This window comes from Castor canadensis, chromosome 14, assembly GCF_047511655.1.
Source record: "Castor canadensis chromosome 14, mCasCan1.hap1v2, whole genome shotgun sequence".
NCBI lineage: Eukaryota > Metazoa > Chordata > Mammalia > Rodentia > Castoridae > Castor > Castor canadensis.
Window position 1 is genome coordinate 28,765,435 of NC_133399.1, and position 24,551 is coordinate 28,789,985.

The 24,551-nt window shown below is 40.1% G+C and overlaps 1 pseudogene; it reads left to right on the forward strand.

The window, feature by feature from the left end:
• Window positions 1-644: 644 nt before the first annotated feature.
• Window positions 645-23,459, forward strand: LOC109702342 (transcription factor AP-2 gamma pseudogene; annotated as a pseudogene).
• The last annotated feature ends 1,092 nt before the right edge of the window (window positions 23,460-24,551 follow it).

The following is a 24,551-nucleotide window of genomic DNA, read 5'->3' on the forward strand; positions in this document are numbered from 1 at the left end:
GTTCAGTGAATGTAACAAACACTCACTTTTAATATGGCTTCATAGCTCAATATTTTTATGTAGGGGCTCTCAATAAATTCTTGATAATGAAAGCTGTACTTTTAGAGTTTATCCCATTAGTTAAATTCCTGATGTATACCGAATGTATTTTCAACTTTGGAATAAATCAAAACCCCCCATTTGCTTATTCTGCAGTTCTCTAATAAATAAACTATTCACTTATGTGCTGGTGTTTTCCTGAACTCAGTTTTCTGAACAATAATATTGTTACAGCTCCCCCTGTACTAATATCTTATTTCTTCTTTATTACACCACAACAGACCTTTAAAGCTAAGTTACTTGTGGTGACTATTCCTAATGTTTTTTATTATAGTCACAGTTGTCTTATAAGTATACAGATTTTGATTAAATTCCAAATTCCTCCAACAGTATTTATAAGAAAGAACCATAATTTAAATTGGTGACCTGCAGTTTTCAGAAAAAATGTGAATGCTACTATTATGAAATTAAGAAATGTTCATGGTGAATGAAATAAACGCTCCAAGCGCGAGTTTACAGCACAGGACTCAGCCCTCGGGGAGCTCTTTTCCTGCAGTTGCTTCCACTCTTAAATCCCCACCTCGCAGAGTTGAGGAGTTGGCGACATGAATTTCCAGTCTCTAGGAGATCGCCAGGACGCGAGCAGCAATGGGAACCCGCGCATCCCGCACCTCTCCTCGGCCGGGCAGCATCTGTACAGCCCCGCACCGCCTCTCTCCCATCCTGGAGTCGCCGAGTACCAACCACCACCCTATTTTCCACCGCCTACCAGCAGCTGGCTTATTCGCAGTCGGCGGAGCCCTACTCGCACCTGCGAGAAGCTTAAGCCGCCGCCATCAACCCTCTGCACCAGCCGGCGCCCACTGGCAGCCAGCAGCAGGCCTGGCCCGGCCGCCAGAGCCAGGAGGGGACCGGCCTGCCCTCACACCACGGGCACCCGGCCGGCCTGCTGCCGCACCTCTCCGGGCTGGAGCGGGGCGCCGTGAGCTGGCACAGGGATGCCTACTGCCGCTCCGATCTGCTGCTGCCCCATGCGCACGCCCTGGACGCCGCGGGCCTGGCTGAGAACCTGGGGCTGCACGACATTGGGCACCAGATGGAGGAGGTGCAGAATGTCGACGAGCAGCACCTGCTTCTGCACGATCAGACTGTCAATCGCAAAAGTCCCGTTTCCATGACCAAGATCCCCCTGAGCCTTCCATGTCAAAAGGAGCTGGTGGGAGCTGTAATGAATCCCAGCGAGGTCTTCTGCTCCTTCTCTGGAAGACCGTCCCTTCGTAGCTCCACGTCTTAATATAAAGTGACGGTGGCTGCAGTGCAGAGGCGACTGTCACCACCTGAATGCTTAAATGCTTCCTTACTGGGAGGTGTTCTCAGAAGAGTCAAATCCAAAAATGTGACTCAGATCAACAGTAACTTATTTTTTGCAGTGTTAAGATATGGCTAGTTTTTATGTCCACTAAATATTTATCTTAAAAATTAGTATTTATCTAGCTTCTCCAGAGATCACATCCTTCAGTGGGAGGCAAAGGTTGTGTGTGCTTAGCAGTTAGTTCACAGGTGCCGTTGACACCTTCTAGTGTCAACCTTCTGGTTTTAGGAAACTTGTAGAAACAAAGCCTGCTGATTTTCATTTTCCTTGTCTTTTTTTTTTAACTTTGAAAGTTTTAATTCTTTAAATGGGAGTCTCTCTGAAATGACATGTTCCTTTAAGGTACTGAAGCCTTCTTTGCATATTTATCTCAAATCTTGATTTTTTGACTAAACTTGAAAAGGGTAGGCAGGAAGCCATTGTTGCTGCCTGTCACTCCCAAGTCCCTGTGGAGGCTCTGTATTTTGAGAAACTGTGTTGAGTGTACAGATCTTATTTATGAATAATTTGATAGGGTCTGTAAATACTGGTGCACTTCTTACAAGTTTTTGGAGACATGGGATTCAGTTTTAAAATTAACTTTTAATGGTGATGGGGTAATCTATAACACCTTTTCAATTTTATTCCTATGTACACAGGGAATTCAGAATTATGAGGACACTTGGCTTTGTTCTTGGTTTGTCAGGTTCTATTTAATTGGAGTTCTGTTCAGAAGGCAATAATTTTGCATCTCATTTCTTTGGGGCTGAACCCTCAGAGGAGTGTGCTGTATAGTTCCTGTGGGTGAAATTCAGATTTCCAATTGAACTCTGTAGCTGGCAAAGATTTTCTCCCATTCTGTAGACTGTCTCTTGAGTGGGGTGACTGTTTCTTTTGCTGTGCAGAATCTCTTTAGTTTGAGGCAGTCACATTTGTTCACTATATGTCTTAGGTGCTAATCATTTTGAGTTCTGTTTAGGAAACTATTCCCTACACCTATTTGTTCCAGTGTATTTCCTACTGCTCCTTGGAGTTGTTTCAAAGTATTATACCTTATATTAAGGTCTTTGATTCACTTTGAGATGATTTTGGCACAGGGTGAAAGACAGGGATATAGTTTCAGTCTTCTGTATGTGGATATCCAGATTTCTCAACAGCATTTGTGGAAGAGGCTGTCCTTTGTCTCTATTGTGTGTTTTGGGCTCCTTTGTTAAAGACCAGTTGGCTATAGGTGCATGGATTTGTGATGATCCAGATCTTCTAATCTGATCCATTGGTCTTCCTGTCTTTTTTTATGCCAATATGATGCTGTTTTATTGTTATGGCTGTGTAGTATAGCTTGAAGGCAGGTATTGTGATGCATCCAGCAATAGACTTTTTGCTCATAATTGCTTTGACTATTTGAGGTCTTTTGTACTTCCATATGTATTTCATAATTTTTTCTCTATTTCTGTGCAGAATGTCATTGGAATTTTGATAGAGACTGTGTTGAACATGTAGATTGCTTTTGGTAGTATGGCCATTTTCACAAAATTGATTATACAGATTCATGAGCATGGAAGGTCTTTCCATCTTCTGTTGTCTTCTTTGATTTCTCTCTTCAGTAGCTTATAGTTTTCATTGAAAAGGTCATTGTTTTCCTGTCTTAAATTTATTCCAAGTTACTTTATTTCTTTAGGCTTTTGTAAATGGGATTGTTTTCCTGATTTCTTTCTCAGTCTGTGTGTTGTTGGTATATAGAAAAGCTATTGATTTCTGTGTATTATTTTGTATCCTGCTAATTTGCCAAAGAGACTATGAATTCTAATAATTTTTGGTAGAGTTTTTGGGGTCTGTAAGGTATAGGAGCATGTCATCTGCAAACAGGTATAGTTTGACTTCTTCCTTCACTATTTGAATCCCTAGTATTTCTTCCTCTTGTATTATTTCTCTGGCTAGGAATTCCAAAACTACATTGAATTGTAGCGGAGCAAGTGGACAGCCCAGTCTTGTTCCTGACTTTAAGAGAAGCACTTTCAGTTGTTCTCCATTTAGTGTGAGGTTGTCATATATATCCTTTTTCTTGTTGAAGAACATTCCTTGTAGTCATAGTTTCTTCAGAGCTTTTATCATGAAAGGGCGTTGAATTTGTCAAAGGCTTTTTCTGTGTCTCCTGAGAGGATCATGTGATTTTTGTCCTTGTGTCTGATTATATTCTGTATTACATTTATGGATTTATGTGTGTTGAACCTTCCTTGCATCCCTGGAATGAAACCTACATGGTCATGGTATATGATCTGTTTGACTTGTTGAATTCTGTTTGCCAGTATTTTATTGAGAATCTTTCATTTCCATTCATTAAAGTTATTAGTCTATAATTGTCTATTCTGGTTGCCTCTTTATTGTGTTTCAGAATGAGTATAGTGTAGAATGAGTTTGGTAGTGTTCCTTCCCTTCCTATTACCTGAAAAAATTTGAGTAGTTTTGGTATTAGTTCTTTAAAGGTTTGGTAAAATTTGGCTGTGAATCCATCAGGTCCTGGGGTCTTCTTTGTGGGCAGACACTTTATTACTGCTTAAGTTTCATTGCATGTAACAGGACTATTTAAGTGGTGAATATATTCTTAATTGAATTTTGGTTAATTATTTGAATCTAGAATTTTATCCATTTCATCTAGATTTTCCAGTTTACATGAATATAAGTTTTCAATGATTCTCTGGATTACATTAGTATTTGTGGTTATGTCCCTTTTTTCATCTCTGATTTTATTAGTCTGTGTGTCTCTTGTGTATTGATTTCAATGTCTAAGAGTAAATATATGACCAAGAGTGGAATAGCAGGGTCATAAGAAAGGCATGGATTTTTTTTTCAGTAACTTCCATACTGATTTCCATAGAGGTTGCAGCAGACTGAATTTCTACCAATAGTGTATGAGAGTTCTTTTTTCTGCATCCTTACCAACATTTGTTGTTTGTTTTCTTGATGATAGCCATTCTGACTGGGGTGGCATGCAATCTTGGTATTTGCATTTTGATTTGCATTTCCCTTATGGGTAAGGATGTTGAACATTTCTTACTGTACTTATTAGACAGTTTTCCTCTGAAAACTATATGCTCATTTTAACACTTAAAAGTTGCATTGTTTGTTTTGGAGTTTAATTTTTGAGGTCTTTTATATTCTAGATATTATATTCTAGATATTAATCTTTATACACTGAGTTATTGGCAAAGATTTTTCTCCCATTCTGGGCAGCCATCCCCTCATTCCAGTAATTGTTCCCTTTGATGTACAGAAAGATTAAATTTGAAGCAATTCTATTTGTCAATCCTTGCTCTTATTTCCCTGGCTATTTGTGTCCTCTTGAAAAAGTCATTTCATATGCCTCTGCCTTTCAGGTTTTTTCAAATATTTTCCTTTACGAGTTTAGTATTTGAGGTCTTCCATTAACACATTGGATTCATTTTGAATTCAGTTTTGCACACAGTGAGATAGAGGGTCACGTTTCATTACTCTACATGCAAATAACCAGTTTTCCCAGCACCATTTTCTAAGGAGAATGCCTTTCTCCAGTGTATGATTTTGACTCTTAGGTCAAAAAAATAAGTAAGTGTAGCTGTGTGGGTTTATTTCTGGGTTTTCTGTCCTGTTCCATTTCATATTCATGGCTATTTTTGTGCCAGTACCTTCCACATTGTCAAAAAGGGTCTTTTAATTATACTATTATGCCATCTGCAAAAAGGGTTAATTTGATTTCTTACTTCCCTCTTTGAATAGTTTTATATTTCTTTCTCTTACCTTATGGATGCAGATAGAAATTACAGTGTTTTATTGAATTAGAGTGGGGCTCATGAGGATGCTTCTCTTATTTCTTCCTTTACAGAGAATTATTTGGTTTTTTCTCATTTTCTATGATGTGTGTTATACACTTGTCACATAGACTTTATTATGGTGAAGTATATTCCTTCTACTCCTAATTTTTTCAGAGCTTATTCCATGAAAGGAATGCTGCATGTCGTCAAAGAATTTTCTGCATTTCGTGTGTTGATTATGTGGGTTTTTTCCACAGCCAGCTCCACACCTGAGCAGTTCAGCCTCCTGTCTTCACCTCTCTGAAGTTGACCATTTCTCCAAACTGTCTTATGCTGACATGCAGATGAGCAAGAGATACCTAAGGGGATTTAGGGAGTTTGCTTGTGATTGAGTCCATGTTGCCTAGAATGGTATGTTTTCCATCCATCACAGCAGTACAGCACGTGGTGGAATCCCCATTCGTGTGTCTTGGTGGGAGGGAGTTTCCCCTTACCATGACAGAAGCTAGAGAAGCCACATATCACTGGTCTCCACACATCTCCTGCTAGGAATCACACAGATATAGGCCAAACCTTGGGAAATAGGGTGCTCCTTCCCTAGGCTTTGTAGAGTAACCAAGAGATACACAAAGAGTTATTTGAAAATGTTCAAGACTCAAGTACTGACTTCTGTTTTCATGGGAATTTTTTTAACCAGACTGATTCTCAGGACTGACCATGGCTATGAGTCTTGCAGCTATTCTTTCTTACCTCCAGAACTTTTATTCTGGCCTGGTTCTCTATTCTTTTTGTGAATCATCAAATTTACTTCAAAAAATTCCTGTTAAAACTACAACACTCTTTTTTGTAGAGACAGGAGTGAGGGTGAGAAATATAAGAAGGGTAACTAAGGCCAGGGAACCCAGTGGTCATGATGAGTGTTTGATGACATATTACTTGGAAAGACAGTTAATTCAACTCCCCAGCAGGGAGTATCTTAGACTATAAAAGTGCTAACATGTGTGGTACAGAGTGTAAGTAACATAGGTAGCAATCCATCAGGAAAATGCTGTAGCATTTTTTAATTCCTACATTCACCATTCACACATACATATATATGGGTATGTGTGTGTAAACACACAGATTTATTTGTATGTTATATATGGTTATAGTGCACATACATATGTGTTATATATAGTGATACATACATAATATTGAAAAGACATTTGCATGGGCCATCAATTTTAAAGAATAGCTAATATTCAGTCCTAAACTCAGAATAAAAATTACAAGTTAATTTATTTGGCATGTTTTCAGGTCAGATTTATGTAACATAATAAAAATAAGCTATGTTTTGATATTTTGTCAACAAAATTTATTATGCTCATCACATTTCATAGAAACCCTTTAGTATCCCAATGATCCAATTCTGATTAACACATTCCCACTTGCAAACATTCTGACATGCAGTTGTAAAGACATTGACCACAAAAACCATTTGTCAAATAAACAGCATCCCAGAATCATTCTGATGTCCCCTCAGCCAGGCTTACTAAGGCTCCCAGACAGATGTGGGGGTGTTCCAACAGACTACCCAAGAGAACAATGGGATCCTGGGGTATAAGCTTTTCTCATTCACACTTCAGTTACTCACTGGCTTGTCACTGCACACAACTTACACCACTGCTCCTAATTTAACAAAGTAAAGCACTGAGGAATTACAGGGTATGGTCTCTGATATATATTAATAAGATGTGGGTGCCTTGAGCTCTAAGCAACTGCACATCTATCTCCTTTCCTTCTTAGAGGGCTAAAATTCATTCCTTTGAGGAGAAACACAGAGGTATTGAGTAACTATGTATTTTCAACACCGCTGCCTGGTTTATGAGCTGCGGCCCACCCTGGGCTACACTCTTTGCAGCAAAGCTTCCAGCATATTTCTAGATTAGATGATTTATGCAACTTCTGAGAGAGTGGCCAAATAAAATGTGGTATTATTTTACACTAATCTAATCCCAAAATTCTTACATAACAATGCCAATTTACCAAAACTAACAAATCAACATTGATTTAATATTACAAACTAAACTAGACACTTGCTTGGGATTCCATCAATTCTCCACTCATCTTCTTTCTGTTATAGGATCCATTTGAGGATATCAGATTGTGTTTAGTCTTCTTGTTTCCTTAGCTTCCATTAATGTGAGAAGTTTCTGTCTTTCTTTGTTTTTTTTTTAATTTTACTGCCTAGACCTTTTCTTAAGAGCTGTTTTTAAAGTATATATCCATCTGTAGAACTTCCATCAATTTTGGATTGTATGTTCTATCCTAGTTAAATTGAGGTTATAATTTTTTGGAAATAGCACCAGAGAGCTGAAGTGCACTTCTCATTTTATCACATCACAGAGTAAGTAATAGCAGCATAATTTACTGAGGATATTAACTTCCATTGCTTAATTAAGGTGATACCTGATGAATTGACCCTCTGTGAAGTTACTGTTTGCCCACCCCCTTCCAAGACCTGTTAGTTAGATTGATTGACTAAGGACTGTTTTATCTACATTGAAGAATTATGACCCACCTCCTGAAGGCAAGAGTGTCTAAGAAACTGTGGACATGAGCTAAAACCACACACTGATTAACAAGTATCTTTGGGGAGATACTTTCAGGTTGCCAATATCCTGTTTCTCCCTCAACTTTCACCCACTGATTTTGGTGACAAATTTTAACATTTATCATCAGGCTTCACTGTTCTGCTCCAATGGTGACTATTTCCCTATTCCTTTTACATACTTTTTTGGAGATTATCCTTCATTTTCATTCATTCATTTAATTATCTACTTGTATCAGTCTGGATTATGAGATCTTTATTACATTCCTTGGTTAGAATCCAAAGACTTTTGTTTTTATTTTGTTTTGCTTTGCTTAAGTTGTTTTCTGCATGACCACTGGAATTCCTTTCAGATGCCCTCCTGCTTTATTTTTCTATACTTCCTGATGTTATGGGGCTACATCTCTCCTTCCCCACCTCTCAAATCAGACACTTCTGCAAGGCTCTTGTCCCACTGTTGAAGTGAGCTGTTTATAAACCAAGATCCTGTGAGATTATTATTACTAGGCTCTCTATTGCTGCTTCTGGACTCTGAGAGAAAATATGTATCTGTTACTTTGTGACTACATATATGATTATATCTGTTTCTATATGCATTTATGAGAATATTAAACTAAATATGATTTCATAGTAACATTTCACTTTAATCCAACAGCAGAGTTCATTACAGCCTTCCCTTAGATTGTAATTTTTTCTCAACTAGCAGGAACATGGCTCCCATTATCTACAATTTATTTCCTCATTTGTTCAACTCTAGTATGAATATGGTTTCCAGACTGTTAAACATGACCTTGTGGAAAACAAATTTGCCAACTAAAGTTAAGCATTTTTGTGCAGTGCTTTTTATGTCTAGCCTTATGTACTGAGACAAGTTTCTCCCTCCTCTTACTTACTCAGTCCTTTCTTCCATGAAATTATGCCATGCATTTATGGTACAAACAGGGTGACACTCTACACTTCATTCTCCATTTTCCCCTAATGCCTGCTGTTATGCTTTTAAATAAGCACAAAATTAATTTCACCTTTTGCTGTATCTTTCTTTTTTTTTCTTTTTTGGGGACACTATTGGGGGTACCCTACTTGCTAGACAAGCACTTTACCATTTGATCCATATGCCAACCATTTTTGCTTGAGATGTGTTTCAAGTAGGATCTCGAGTTTTGCCCTGGTTGGGGAGTGGACCATGATCCTCTTAGTTAGACCACTCATATAGCTAGGATGACAGGTGTGAGCCACAACACCTAGCTCATTTGTTGAGATGGGATCTCATTAATTTTTTGCTTGGGCTGGTCCCAAACAGCAGTCCTCCTGATATCCACCTCCTGAATGTGCTGTATATATCCACGAGTTTAACAAATGCACCATCATCATCCACCATCACAGTCCCTTATAGAACCACCCATCCTTCTAAAAATTCCCTGTGCAACACTTTGTAGTAAGCATCTCATCTCAAACACATCACTGGCTACCACAGATTTGTTTTCCAAACCTGCAGTCTTGCCTTTTCCCAGAATTTCACAGAACGGAAGTCAAACATTGTATATTCTGTGGATTTGTTTCACCAATGTTGTAAATGAATTGATAATTTGTCTCTATTGGTGGATTGGAAGTATTAATTTAATCCATGGTACACATTTTATTTACGAATTAACTTGGTGATGAACACAGAAATCATTCCTAGCTTTTCAGGAGTGATAATAAAACTGCACCACAGCTTTCATGAGAACACAAAACCTTAAATCTCTTGGATACAGATCTGGGATTGCTGTGTCCTAGGTTAAGGTACTTCTTGCTTTATAAGAAACTGACAAGGTGTTTTCCAAAATGGACAAATTCAGATCAGTCAGTCAACATTGCAGGCAATGTTCTGCTGCCCCACATTTCTCTAGCCCTTTTTGAGAACTTGTTTTATTTTGTTTTGTTTATTTGCTTTAGCCACGTTCACAGCAACGCAGTGATAATCTGATGTGTTATGATTTACATTTCTTCAATGACCAAAGACATTGAGCAGATGTTTCATCTGCTTATTCCATCTGTGCATCAACTTCAGGGAAGTATTTGTTCAGCTCTTTGTACTTTTTTAAAAATTGGAATGTGTTTATTCTTATACTGACCTTAAATTTTTCTTTTTTCATTGTAGATCAAACCCGTTATCAGATATAAGATTTGAAAATACTTTCTCTCATTCCATGGTCTGACTTTCTGCTCTCTTAATAGTGTCTGTCAAAGAACAAAAGTATATAATTGATAAAAACAATTTTACCAAGTTATTTTATGGGTCATGCTTTTTGGTGTAACATGCAAAAACTCATCAACACAAGGTCATAGAAGTCTTTCCTGTAATATTTTACATGTTACACTTTACGTTTACGTCTATGCATTGACCTCCATCTATCCCTAAAAAGACTATTGTTTCCTCCAGGAAAAAGTCCTTTAAATCTCTGTCCAAAAGAATTTTGCTCTATTTGAGTGACTTAAAAATGTCAGTTCAGTGAAGATGGCTGATAATGTTGTCCAGGTCATCTGTATCTTTGCTCATTTGCTATCTGCCTGCTCTATCACTTGCTGATGGAGACATGCTCTGACATCCAGCCTCCAATTTTAATTTGCCTCTTTCCTTCACAGCAATCAGTTTTGCTTTATGTAACTTTGAAATTCTATTGTTGCATGCATGCACATTTGGCATTAATGAAGTTTTAAAAACTATTCATCCATTTGTCATGTCCCTTTTCAGAGGTGATAATATTCTTCGTTCTGATGTTCAGGTTTTCTGAAACTCATACAAATCATCTAGCTTATTTTCATCTAAAATGATTTTTAAATATACATTAAACACATAAAAAATATACAAACTAAGGAATACCATGTGAAGTTTTGATACATGTATGCACTGTGCAATGTTTAAATCAGGTCAAACATTTATCATTTCTTTGTGACATTATTGCCTCTCATCACCCCACACTGCAACAGCACCCAAGAACTTCTCACTTCTCTCTAACCATAACCTAGTGCTCATCCACCAGTCATCCCCATCTTTCCTTCCTGGCTCTACTTTGCCCCTAGTAGCCAGGAGGATCCCATGAAAGAGACTCTGAGGCAAGGGACCTGCGGTTAGTGGCCATGCAACAGGCATTCTTCTGTGTATTTTCTGCAGGTATAAATCAGGTAAAAATTATTATTTTAGCAAGATTATAAATCCAGACCCACAGGATTCCACCCTGTGAACATGTCATGTTCAAAGTACACTAAAATGGAAACATGTTTTGCCAGTGAACTGAACAAACAGATATAATGCAAATTTTATCTCACCAAAGCTAACTAAAGCCCTGTATGGGTTCCTTTAAAAATCAAACTGTTAAATCAAGACTATTCCACTCCTGCCCTTTTCCCCATCTGGCTCCTTTGACCATGACTCTGAATGCTTCAAATGTCACCCTTCTCATCAGCACCTCTGTCACAAGCACAGGCACATGAATTCCTCTTTCAATGTCCCTGCTGTGCAGTTGAAATGCTAGGTCTCAGTTTCATTTTATCTTTTCTTCTTTTTTTTGTTGACTTGTTTCCTTGTTCTCTTTTTCTTCCTCTGTAATTCTAAGGTTCATTGCCCTATATCCTCATTATGTGTTACCACAGTCCAGGCAATAGCTGTCTGAGCTAAAGCAAAAGTAAAAATATGGAGAGAAATTCATGATCTATGAGGAAGTTTACTTATACTAATGGTACATAGGCAATTAAAAGAGCTCATGACTGGTGATGGTAAACAGATACAAAAAAAGGTCTGTGAATTAAATGTTGCTGAGATTCACCAGGAAATAAACATGTTTATTGCTTCCCCACCCCCAAAATTAAACTTCAAAGCTAAACTTCAGGCATTATCCAATTAAAGTATTTAAGTGTCATTTTTAAAAATAAGTTTCCAATAGAAATGGAGAATTATTTTTTCTCAAGGTACTGGGATTTGAACTCAGGGCCTTAGAAAGTGCTTAGAACTTGAGCCACATCCCACTCTTTCATGCTTTCAGTGATTTTCAAGATAGAGTCTTTCACTTTTTGCCTGGACTGCCCTTTGCCAGTCTCCTATCTTCTCCTGAGTAGCTAGGATTACAGGCCTATAGCATCAAGCCTGGCCCTTAAATTGAGAATTTTTTAATTCTTATTCTTAAATTAGAGAATTTTTTTAAAAAATCTAATTTGCTTTAGTCTTGAAATTAAAAAAAAACCTGAAGTAATTAATGATCTGTAAATCTTAAAGTACAAAAAACTAAAATAAAAAATACATGGTCAACTTTGCAAACAAATTCACCCCCACTCTTCTTCCTTAAGTCACCTTTCTTTCCTCCTTTCCCCCACCTTCAACAGTTTTTAATGAGCTATATTGTGCTATGTTCCAGTTTTTTGAGTCACTGGGTGAGGGGGGTCTTCCCTATGTTGCCCAGGGTTGTCTTGAACTCCTAAGTTACAGTGATTCTTCTACCTTAGCCTCCTGAGTGCCAGTAAGACAGGAGAGTCCCACACCATGCCCACCTTGTGTGTCTTTCCTATGTATAAGTGCATTTTTCTTTTTAACATTTATGCAAAAAATGATCAGTGGATTAGAAATATTTTTCATAATAGGTCAACCTATTTAGCAATATTACCTATTCGTAACTGCCCATGTCTTATCAGCTATCCTTTATTGGTGGAACTTGAGTCAGGCTTTCCCTCTCCTCCCATCAGTCCATCAACCCTAGCTCCCCTGAAGTCTGGGCAAACACTGAAAGCACAATGTCCTCACTGAGCTGACCTGAGCAAGACATGTTTCCTGGCAGAATCCTTCCCCACTGCTGCTATGTGCTATTGTCATCCCTTACTTGCCCACATCTTTTCTTTTTTTAAAAAAAATTCCTCAGTCTTTTTTTTTGGTCATTTATTCACATGTGCATACATTGTTTGGGTCATTTCTCCACCTTGCCCCACTCCCCCACCCTTTTCCCTTCCTTCTCAGTTTCAGGCAGGTCCTGTTCTGCCCTTATCACTGATTTTGTTGAAGAAAAGACATATGCATAATAAGGAAGACAAAGCAGTTTTGCTAGTTGAGTTAAGGATAGCTATACAGAAAGATTCCTATTGCTTTTGTGTACCCATGTGTTACAACCCATGTTGATTCAACTCTAATTGATCTTTACATTGGTTCCTGATCCCCTGCTCATGATAACTTGTCATTTTAAGGTTTCTGTATTAGTTCCTCTGGAGTGGGGACATCAAACCCTTTCATGTTTTGAGTTTTCTACCTATTCCTATCTCTCCCGTATGTGCTCTCCCCTTTTCTTGTGATCCATGCCCAACCACATTGCTGCATTTGCCCTATATCTAAAGCCTGCATATGAGGGAGAACATACAATTTTTGGTCTTCTGAGGCTGGCTGACCTCGTTCAGAATGATGTTCTCCAGTTCCATCCATTTACCGCCAAATGATAAGATTTCATTCTTCTTCATGACTGAGTAAAATTCCATTGTGTACAAGTACCACATTTTATTGATCCATTCATCAGTAGTGGGGCATCTTGGTTGCTTCCATAAACTTGGCTATTGTGAATAGTGTTGCAATAAACATGGGAGTGCAGGTGCCTCTAGAGTAACCTATGTTGCATTCCTTTGGGTATATCCCCAGAAGTGGGATTGTGGGATCATATGGCAGGTCTATGCTTAGATTTTAAAGAAGTCTCTCAATTTTTTTCCAGAGTGGTTGCACCAGCTTGCATTCCCACCAGCAGTGGATTAGGGTTCCTTTTTCCCCACATCCTCGCCAACACTTCTTCTTGGTGATGGCTATTCTAACAGAGGTGAAGTGGAATCTTGGTATGGTTTTGATTTGCATTTCCTTTATGGCCAGAGATGGTGAGCATTTTTTTCACGTGTTTTTTGCCCATTTGAATTTCTTCTTTTGAAAAAGTTCTGTTTAGTTCAGTTGCCCATTTCTTAATTGGTTCATTGATTTTATGAGAGTTTACCTTCTTAAGTTCCCTGTATATTCTGGTTATCAGTCCCTTGTCTGATGTATAGCTGGCAAATATTTTCTCCCACTCTCTGGGTGGTCTTTTCAGTTTAGAGACCATTTCTTTTGTTGTGCAGAAGCTTTTTAATTTTGTGAAGTCCCATTTATTCATCCTTTCTCTTAGTTGCTGGGCTGCTGGGGTTCTATTAAGGAAGTCCTTGCCTATACCTATTACTTCCAGAGTGTTTCCTGCTCCTTCCTGTAGTAACTTCAGAGTTTCAGGTCTGATATTTAGGTCCTTGATCCATTTTGAGTTGATACTAGTACAGGGTGATAGACATGGATCTAGTTTCACTTTCTTGCAGACAGATAACCACTTTTCCCAGCAACATTTGTTGAAGAGGCTGTCTTTTCTCCATCATACAGTTTTGGCACCTTTGTCAAAAATGAGGGGGGTATAGTTGTATGGATTCATATCTGGGTCCTCTATTCTGTTCCAGTGGTCTTCATGTCTGTTTTTGTGCCAGTACCATGCTGTTTTTATTGCTATTGCTTTGTAATATAGTTTGACATCTGGTATTGTGATATCTCCAGCATTGCTCTTTTTGCTGAGTATTGCCTTGGCTATTCGCAGTCTCTTGTGTTTCCAAATGAACTTTAGGGTAGATTTTTCAATCTCAGTGATGAAAGTCATTGGGATTTTGATGAGAATTGCATTAAACATGTAGATTGCTTTTGGGACTATAACCATTTTTACTATGTTGATTCTACTGATCCATGAGCACAGGAGATCTTTCCATCTTCTGTAGTCTTCCTCTATCTCTTTCTTCAGGACTTTGTAATTCTCCTTGTAGAGGTCATTCACATCCTTTGTTAAATTTACTCCTAGGTATTTGATTTTTTTTTGAGGCTGTTGTGAATGGAATTGTCTTGAGTATCATTTCCCTTAAAAGACACAATTTGTTTATTTGGCTAGAGGAGCTGCAGATCTGAGATCAACCTGTTCTTCCTATTACAATGTTCTTTTTGAATCTGTAAGGCTGATTTTTTAAAATGTTACTTTCAAGCATTTACTCTTACTTTTCAAAATATGTTCCTATTTGAACTATTTCTCATTATGATTCCAGATAACTATTGACTATAAATAGCCACAACCATAAAGAGTCCTGTTTAAGGACAACAGTGCTCCAGGAAGGCACTCATGCTCAATCTTGCACAGTCACACACACACACTCACACATTTACACTCCTGTGTTTTCAGTCACTCACTCTTGCAGGCATGTTCACCCTGGTACACTGTCACACTCACACATGTAATTGTACTCATGGTCATTCTCACAATCACAAGTTCACTCTAAATCACTGTCACACACATACACACAAGTTCTCTCACACACGCCATGGGCTGGCAGGCACTGACCCCACAGGAAGTCAGTCAACCCAAGGGCACAGAAGCCACACCTGACAACCATTTAAACCCTGTGTCCTCAGTTAGTTAGCAAAGCACCCCAGGAAGATGCCTTGACCTGATTCTGGATTTCCAACCAGTATGTCTTCAGAGGAACAAATGCCTTGCTGCCCACCCCTCCCGCAATCCTTTCCAAAAGCTGCCTTCCACAGCTGAGCTTGACTCCACTTCCCAAGTGTTCCCAGCACAGGATGCTGCCCCACCCACCTCCTTAACCCAGGCCCAAAGCTGCTCCCACAACCCACTTTGTGGCTCCCATCACCTTGTGCATACTCACCCTCCCTCCACCATGTGCACGCAGTGCATTATGCCACCCCACTTCCCTTCCCCAGTACACTACATTGTGCTGCCCCACATTCCCTTCCCCATGCCTAAAGTCTGCTTCCTCCACCACCTGGCTCCCTGCACAGCTGTGCTCCCAGTAGTGCAGGAGAGGCTCCCACCACTGCTCTGCTCCCTCCAGCACACGCACTGTGTCCCTCCCCCTGCCACTCGCCTCACAGGATGCCTCCCCACCCTGAGCTCCCACACAGATCTCCTCCCAACACCTCCTTCCTGTGTGCCCAAAACCTGCTCTCCCCTCCTGGTGGTTCCCACCACTGTGCACAGGACACCATCTCCCACCCATGTGCTCCCAAGCAATATGCCACACTGCACAGGACCCCTACCTCCTAAAGGATATCTACCACACCCCAGCCTCCCTCAGAAAAGACACCTTCCCAGCACCCAAGCCCAGATGAACCCTGCATGTATGTAGGGGTGGTGCACTTCTGAATGGCAGTGTCCTCGTGGAAGGGAGAAGGGAGGGCACCTAGGCATTTTGCATGGAGCAGGTATACCTTCAGAGGGAAGCATCACTAGCTGAGGAGGACAAAGTGTTGAAATGGCTGCCAGGTGTGGCTACTGTGCCCTTGGGTTGCCTGACTTTGAACACCCTTTCTCCTTCCAATTAATCTTTCCTCACCTTCTGTGACCTCTACTTTCTTCCCAGGGACCTCAATGGTGCAATCCCACCTCAGCAGCTGCACAGGTAAGTGACATCTCTCTCCAACTCCTAGGAAGCCAACTTACCCAACCTCAAAGCTAGGAGCCTGGAGTTGTCTTGGGCACCTCCTGCCCTACTTTGAACTCAAGAGCAGGAATGTGTACTTCCCCTGTCTCCTGCAGTGTTGAGCTTGGGCAATTTACTTATCCTCCCGCTGCTCCAGTTTGGGCAATTTACCTAACCTCTTGGTGCTCCAATTTCCTCACATGCCAAGCTACACTGCTAGCATTTCATAAGTTTGATATGAATGGTAAGTGAAAATGCCGTTCAACCTTGACCAAAATGTCACTCTGTGATGAATTCCATACATGATGGTAGTACCATAAGTGTCTATCTCCTAATGGAGTCAGAGCTGTCTTTGTGTAAGTACACTCTACAATGTTTGCACAGCTATGTGATAACCTGGCAGCACTTTTGTCAGAACATATTCCCATCATTAAGTGATGCATAACTATGTATTTAAGAACCTAACACAGGGACTACCAGGAAAATTAGCTCAACAAATATTTATAGGACACCTATTCTATGTTAGGTGTGGTGGCTCTACCCACTGCATCTACACTGTGACAAATGTTACATAAGTCACACGAAGTCCCTCACCAAGTTTATTGTACTAGGTAAGCCTGAAATGGGGACATGCAGTCACAGTTGATAAAAATGTTAAAAGACATACATAACCTTCAGCAGTTACTATACTATACCACATGCTACATTCTTTTTTATTTTTAACTTTTCACTTTGAATAAACAATGATAGATTCAGGAGTTGTTTCAAAAATGGTTCAGGTTTCTCCATTTTCTTCACCCAATTTTCCCCAATAGCTACATCTTGCATAATTCTATGCAAGTATCAGAAGAAGGAACTGACATTATATAGATCTACAAGACCTCCGTTTTATCTGGACTCACTTGTGCATGTGTGTGTGTATGTGTATGTGTGTGTGGTGGTATAGTTCTATACCATTTTGAACATAGGCAGATTTGCTGAAACCACCACCACACTCAAGATACTGTTCCATCTCCCTCATTGTCCCACCCCTGCATAACAACCCCTAGCAACTACTAATCTATCCTCCAACACAATAATTTTATTGTGAGAATGACACATGAGTGGAAATACACAAGATGTAACATTTTAGATTGCCTTTTTTTAAAACCCAGCACAATTCCTTAAAGATGTGCTTACTATATTAACAATCATTTGAGCTTCATAATTTCTCCACAAAGTATGATCCCCCATCTGACTCCATTAGGAGATAGACTCCTATGGTATACCATCATGTGCTCTTTCAGTGGAAGAAACTGAAGAATGGGCAGACAACATGTCTGTGATCATTCACATGACTGTGAAGAGGCAGAGATGAAATTTGAAGCCAGATCAGACCCTATAACATGACACAACCAAAGTAACTACAGCATTGAAATGTGATCTCTTTATTCAGGACAAATTCTGGAAGTTGTAAGGCGGGATGTAGAGAGGTAAGCATGTTAAGTGGTCAGAGACACATCCTTTAAGGCCTGAGGTTTGGTGGGGATTATAAAAAAGAGATGTTAGATGCAACTGAATTGATTTTCCCCATTTTTTCTCCAAACTGTGGTATTTCCCCAATCCTGGTCCTTTTCATCTTTTAAAGGCAGCCTGCCAGTGCCAGACTTCATCTCCTGGTACCCTGCTCAGGTCCACTTAATTATGCACACCTGTCTCCTGCCTCTAGGCTTCTAACCTGCTTTGGCTGTATCTTAATGTCCTGGGTTATTCCTCTTGTGGCTTTAATCTCTTCCTGTCCTGACTAACTTAGCTTGCTTGACTGTTTCAAACCCTGGCATTAAACCCTTGGTCAGGGTCTTCAGAAGATTCCTTAGTACCTAGACCAGAACTGACTCACATGTGACCTCCTTTTCTCCTCCCCTGCTACAGTGGTGTTTCTGTCCTGGTGCTGTTCACCTTCAACCTCACCATCAACAACCTGGAATTTGAGGAAGACATGCATTGCCTGGGCTCCTGGAAGTTCAATACCACAGAGAGAATTCTGTAGTACACACACACACACACACACACAGAGAGAGAGAGAGAGAGAGAGAGAATATAAACCTAATAAGAAATGCATGTATAACCTTTAGAGTATAAGTTTTAACATATTCTTGAAAGACTCAAACTAGACATAATGAAATGACAATACACCAAATGATGACAGATATGAATTCATATAACCAAAAGTTCTCCCTAAAACACCAATTTAAAGGAATGTCTATGCAAATGCCAACATATTTTTTTTTGCTTTGTTGGGTTTCCTGGAGGCAAACAAGTTGATTTAAAGTGTACATGGAAATATTAATGAGCAGCAGTAGCAAAGAAATTCCTGGGAGGAAGAGAAGGCCCAAGAGAAGGGTGTGCACACACACATTTGAAAGCCTGTACATTTAAGGCAGTGTTGAAGTGGGACACAGAGCAACAAAGAGGGAGAGGACAAAATCTCAACATATTGAAGAAGAAAACCTGGAATTAGAACAAAGTATACACAGTGCTTATATTATGAGTCAGCAAATCATTGAAGAAAAGATGGACATTGAAATGAACAAAATTAGGAAACTGGAGAACCATTTGGAAAAAAGGATAAAATTGGAAACTTATCTTAGATCATCACCTTCATTATGTTAAAAAAGTAACAAAGAATTAGCTTTGAAGCTAGGTGCTTTGGCTCAGTTCTATAATCCTTGTTCCTCATAGAAGAGGTGTACTAACCTCTTACTGAAGATGCTAGCGGATTATGAATTATAGAAGAAGGCTACTATATGTTAGAAGATGAACTGTATCACTGCCGACAAATTCACATTGATTTTTTTAACATGCAGTATTAGCAGGTTATTGAAAGAGATATCAGTGCAGAAATACTACTGGATTTAGGCACCTTGAAAATCTCCTTTTCTTTTTTTGGCTTCACCTAAAAGACTGGTTGTTCGGCTAATGCCCAGCCTGGGCTGTCTCACAAAGTGCAGAATTCACACAAGTGCCTCCAACCAGAGAAAAGCACAACATTTGCTGTCTAGCTGCAGGAACTGCCCCAATTTGCCTGGAGCTAACCTGCTACAAGTTGCTATCTAGAGGCCGAAAATCTAACATGCCACATCCATTACTGTGGCCACATTTATGACATAAACTAAGAACCTAGATGCCTTCTTTCTGCATCTTGTTGTCATTTCTTCATCACAAAAGCCTGGGGCTCATTGAATCTGTTACTCTAGTAAATAAGACAATAGTTTCCACACATTTCCCTCAACTTCATAACTAATATAAATTCAGCTAATTGGGTGTTGTTTGGGCCCTTATCTGATTTGTGTACTTTCCCTATAACAAGAAAGGTAAAGAACATCCACAGTCACAGAAAAACACAAGAACAATGAGATCAAATTGAATATGTATAAACCAAGAAAGCTCTCTGGAGAAACCATTCATCTAAAAACTTGATGTTCTGGAACAATGAGGCAAATAAATGTACGCTATGAAATAACAGCCTTCAGAAGCTCATAAAGTCTTTTAGGAAACACTTAGACTTTTTCTGCAACTATATGACAATATGGTTGAAGGTCATGAAATTTCTTTAGCACCTAAAGCCTACACTGCTATAAGAATTGATATTTCTTATTGGAAGATTGCTTCTCCCTTGGACTATGAAAATGAATGAGAACATATCTGTCAATAAATTTGTGAAATAGTTTGATACCTTTCTTTTTGTATCCATTACACCTTGTGATTAAAATGTCTAGTAATACCTTTAATCTGGAAGTCTTTGATAATTTCTGGAAAGGCAGCGCAGGTGGTTGGTACATGCAGTACTTGTGACAGGTAAGTAAGAGCAGTAGCAACATGCAGATTCCATCTGAGTAGTGTAAAGTGAAAATACATGTAAGATCTGAGATTCTGGATTTGTGAAAGTTTGCCAGTGGGTAGCAAAGGAATGAAGATTGTGTTGAAGTCTGTACTGTGGATAATTCAAGTGGTCAAACCAAGGACAGACCCCAGAGACATCCCATATTTGAGTGTCTGTCTGGGTCCCACACCGGTATTATTTTATTTCTGTAGAGGTTATGTATTTTCAAGATAGGTTCTTACAATCTGTCCCTGCTGGATTTGAACTGCAATCCTCCTGTTCTCTGCCTCCTTTGTAGGATGGATTACAGATGTGAGCCATCAGCTCTTAGCCCTTTAAAATATTTAATTATCCTGGCAAGAGCCAAGGTCAATGTGATGAGCAGTCATTTAAAAGGAAGAGTGCAATGCAGAGAAACTAAAGCAGATACTTTAAAACAACTAAGGCCAATAGGAGAAGGGGACCAGGAACTAGACAAAAGGTTAGTTGAAGAAGAATTAATTCAGACGGTAACCCACATGTACAGGAAATCAATGCAAGTCAACTCCCTGTATAGCTATCCTTATCTCAACTAGCAAAAAGCCTTGGTACTTCTATTATTGCATATACTCCCTCTTCAACAAAATTAGATATAAGGGCAGAATAGTTTCTGCCTGGTAGCGAGGGGTAAGGGGGGTAAGCGAGGGAGCAGGGTGAGGGGGAAAGGGAGGGGTGGGGGAAGGGGGGAGAAATGACCCAAACATTGTATGCACATATGAATAAAATGAAAATTAAAAAAATAAAAGGAAGAGCAGTGTTAGTACTCTAATAGTCACTTGTGACAAGTACAGCTTTAAGACAAATATTAAAACCAGGATTGTGATATGACCCAAGATCCACAGAAGTGCACCTATTCTGCTAGTGCCCTTATCAATAATTCATTTCCTCATCTCAGTCAACTTTGAAAAGACATGAATGTAGAGAGAAAGGGCCTGATGACCAAATGAAGGAATGAATGTTTGGAGACAAGAATCTTGGCACCTCTTGTGAATTAAATAAGATATCCTGTTCTGTCTCACTCTTCCTGCTGTGTACATTTTGCACGGTGTCTTAGGAGTCCTTGTCCTTTAAGGATGTGATTGTGAACCTCACACAAAAGTATTTTTAGTTGGTACGTTTGTAACTATTCTTAAGAACTAATAGAAATTCAACACTTTGCATAAATCCCCTCCCCATGCTTGGCTCTTGCAATAGAAATTTCAGTAGCTCCTCAGGCCATCATACTGGTCTAATAATAGCTTTCTGTCCTGCCAGTCTCAGACAACACACTTCAGGACCTTAATATTCAACTAACAGACATATCTACAATGATTACTATGCTGCAACAAATGAAATATGGATTAAATATCTTCATGGGAACATTTCCAGACATGCCATGGAATCACATTAGTATGCCATTGATAGAGCTCAACTCAAAAATCACTGATGTCCAGGTAGAGGGAGAAATTCTGGCTCAAGTGGTAGAGTACTAACCTAGCAAGTATGAACTCATGTTCTAAACATAGTACCAGCTAGAAGGTTAAAAAACTATGTGGAACTGAATATGAATGCAAAACAAAGTCAAGACATTGACCAAAGCTGATATGGAACCAGGAACCCATTGTGACTACACTCAGGTAGCTGACTTAGGAGGATTTCCAGTTTCAGGTGCCTGAGCTACATAGTGTGCTTTCTGATACACAGCAAGGTCCTGTCTCAAAACCAAACAGAATGGCAATGGTTGGTCTGGTCTATAGCCTGAGCTACTCAGGAGGCAGAGTTCAGGACAATCATGGATGGAGGGCAGTCTAGCCAAAAAGTTCAAGATACACCATAATGGAAATTCCCAACTCAAAACAGGCCTGGAGGTGTGGCTCAAGAGGTAGAGCACTGGCTTAGGATGCATGATAAACAAGTAAGTGTGGGGCAAGTGCCAGAGCCCACCGTCACCCGAGGTCTCACATATCCAATATAACATATAGTATTAGCACCAGCTAAGTTTCACATAGTGTCACATGCATGTGGCCATGTTTTGTAAAGGAAAAACTGTGACTTTACAATAATATAAAGTGGACAAAAGCACATAAAAAACTTACATACCTCAGGTATATAGCTAAAACTCACTACAAGTTTTAGTTTTTCCTTAAAATCAGTTCAAATGTGAAGATACATAATTATTAAAAAACAAAAAGCAAATTCTAATATCATGTCAATGTGTGTATTTTTCTGTGTTTATGAAATTAGCCTAGAAACTTCTCAGTTGTAAGAATAGGAGTAGCCATCATTACCTGATACTAATGTACACTATAAGGCATAATACTGAAATAATAAACACCATGGAATCACAATACATACAGTATGAATAGAAGAACACATGTGAACATGTTTCAGATGGTTATCCAGGTGAAAAATAACTTCAAATGTGTCCTGCCTATCTTAGACCACACCCACGAAGACCTCAATATACCGTCAGAATCAGTATACGTGCAGCGACACGAGGAAGCTAACTCCCTTAAGAGCCGTATGACACAGTCCTCCAGTGACTACGCTTTTGTGGTAGTGGGATATCAACTCAATACTTTCACTTTGAGTCATTCCAACTACACTTTCTCCTGATGTTATTTTAGAGTTAGGGTCTCAGAAACTATTTGCCTGGGCTGGCTTCAAAGTGTGATCCTCTGACCTCTGCCTCCTCAGTAGCTAGATTTTCAGGCGTGGACCACGAGTGCATGCCCAGGGCACACTCCAGTCCCAGCTGCCTGCCAGCCCTCTCCTCATAGTCAGAAGAACTGAAGGCTGCCCTCTCCCAATGCCCCACAGCTAGAGGGTCTCGGGACAAAGGTGTCCAGGAAAGAAGACAGAAATGGGAGGCTCGGCTCAACAGCAGAGGCAGGTTTGTGTCGGGACAAACCTGAGCTGACTCTAGGCAGAGGGAGAGAGCAGAGTGCCGCTTCTAACAGGCAAGGTACGGTGACGTCAGAAATGGCACAGGTGGGGGGCAGCGGGTGAGCCTTGAGAGGCTGCAGGTTTTAGGATGACCTTACTCTTGCTGAACAGAGGGGACCCCGGCGCAGCTGCCCTAAAGGAGGCCGGGCCTGCAGACTCGGAGCACGCGGTGGGGAGAAGCACTCCCGCAGTCATGGACGCCCTCCCTTCCCCGTCACCACGCCACACGCACGCACTGTCCTTGCCTTTCGGGTGTTCGCGTCCTCCCTAAGGTTCTCCCTGCGTCCTGCAATTCACAGGGAGAAATCGGATGTGGAAAAACCGCCTGAGCATCCCGGACCCAGGACACACCTGGAGAGGATTCCAAGATAGCTGCAGATGGCGAGCTCCAGTTAAAGACCCGCCCCGATCGCAAAAGCCCGCTCTTTCCTCTCTTTTTCTGTGCCTGATTGGACAGTGCTCATGCAGTTCCTCCAATAGGACAGCGATTGAAGTCTGAGTGACATCAGAGCACACCAATCAATGGCTGAAAGATGTTAGACTGTCAAATTCTCTGCAGCAGCTTCCTGAGGGAGGACCAACCTTCAAAACTGAACAATTGTACGACCTCGTATTGATGACAGCAGGTTATGAATTATAACAGGAGGCTAGTGTATGCTATGAGCCGAATTGTGTCCCTCAGGAAAAAAAATCATGTTGATTTTATAACACACAGTGTCAGGGACTAAGTGAAAATGTCTTCCCAGGGCAATATTTCGAGATTAAGGGACACTTTAATTGGTCTTTTTTTCTAGTTGTTGGGCTAATGCCCGGTCGTTGCGGTGCCCGAAATTCCAGAAGTGGCTCAGAAGCCTCGCAAACCACTCTGCTGTAGGACTGCACTGACTGGCCCAACCTTCCCTGTGCTAACCTGCTACAGGACACCATCTCTATGCCACCAGTCTGATGTGTCACAGTCGTTACCATCGCCAACTTTATGACATAAGCTAAGCATCCAGAGGCCATCATGTCACCATCTTGCTTCCAGACCAGCAATCCCAGAGAGTCTGGGAGACCCCACCTCCAAAATGACCACAGCATCATGATCTGGTGATGTGCCTCAGGAGTAGAGTGACTGCTTTGCAAGAACAATGCCATGCTTTCAAACCAGAGTTCCTGCTAACTCCTGCTTTTCATCCACAATAAGAAATTGAAGGATAACCTGTATAAGATGACATGGGTATAGCAAGAATGGAGCACAAATTGTAACACAGGCATGTTGGAAGACAAACAGAAGATGCTTGTAACACAGGCATGTTGGAAAACAAACCGAAGATGCTTTATAAAACTAAACTTTAAACTTCAAGATGATCCCCAAACCACAATTATAGGTATGCATCCAAAGAAAAAATTTCAGGATGAGAAAGACAGCTGCACTTCGATGTTAAGTTTAGCAGTGATACTCATGGCAGGTAAGAAGCAGAA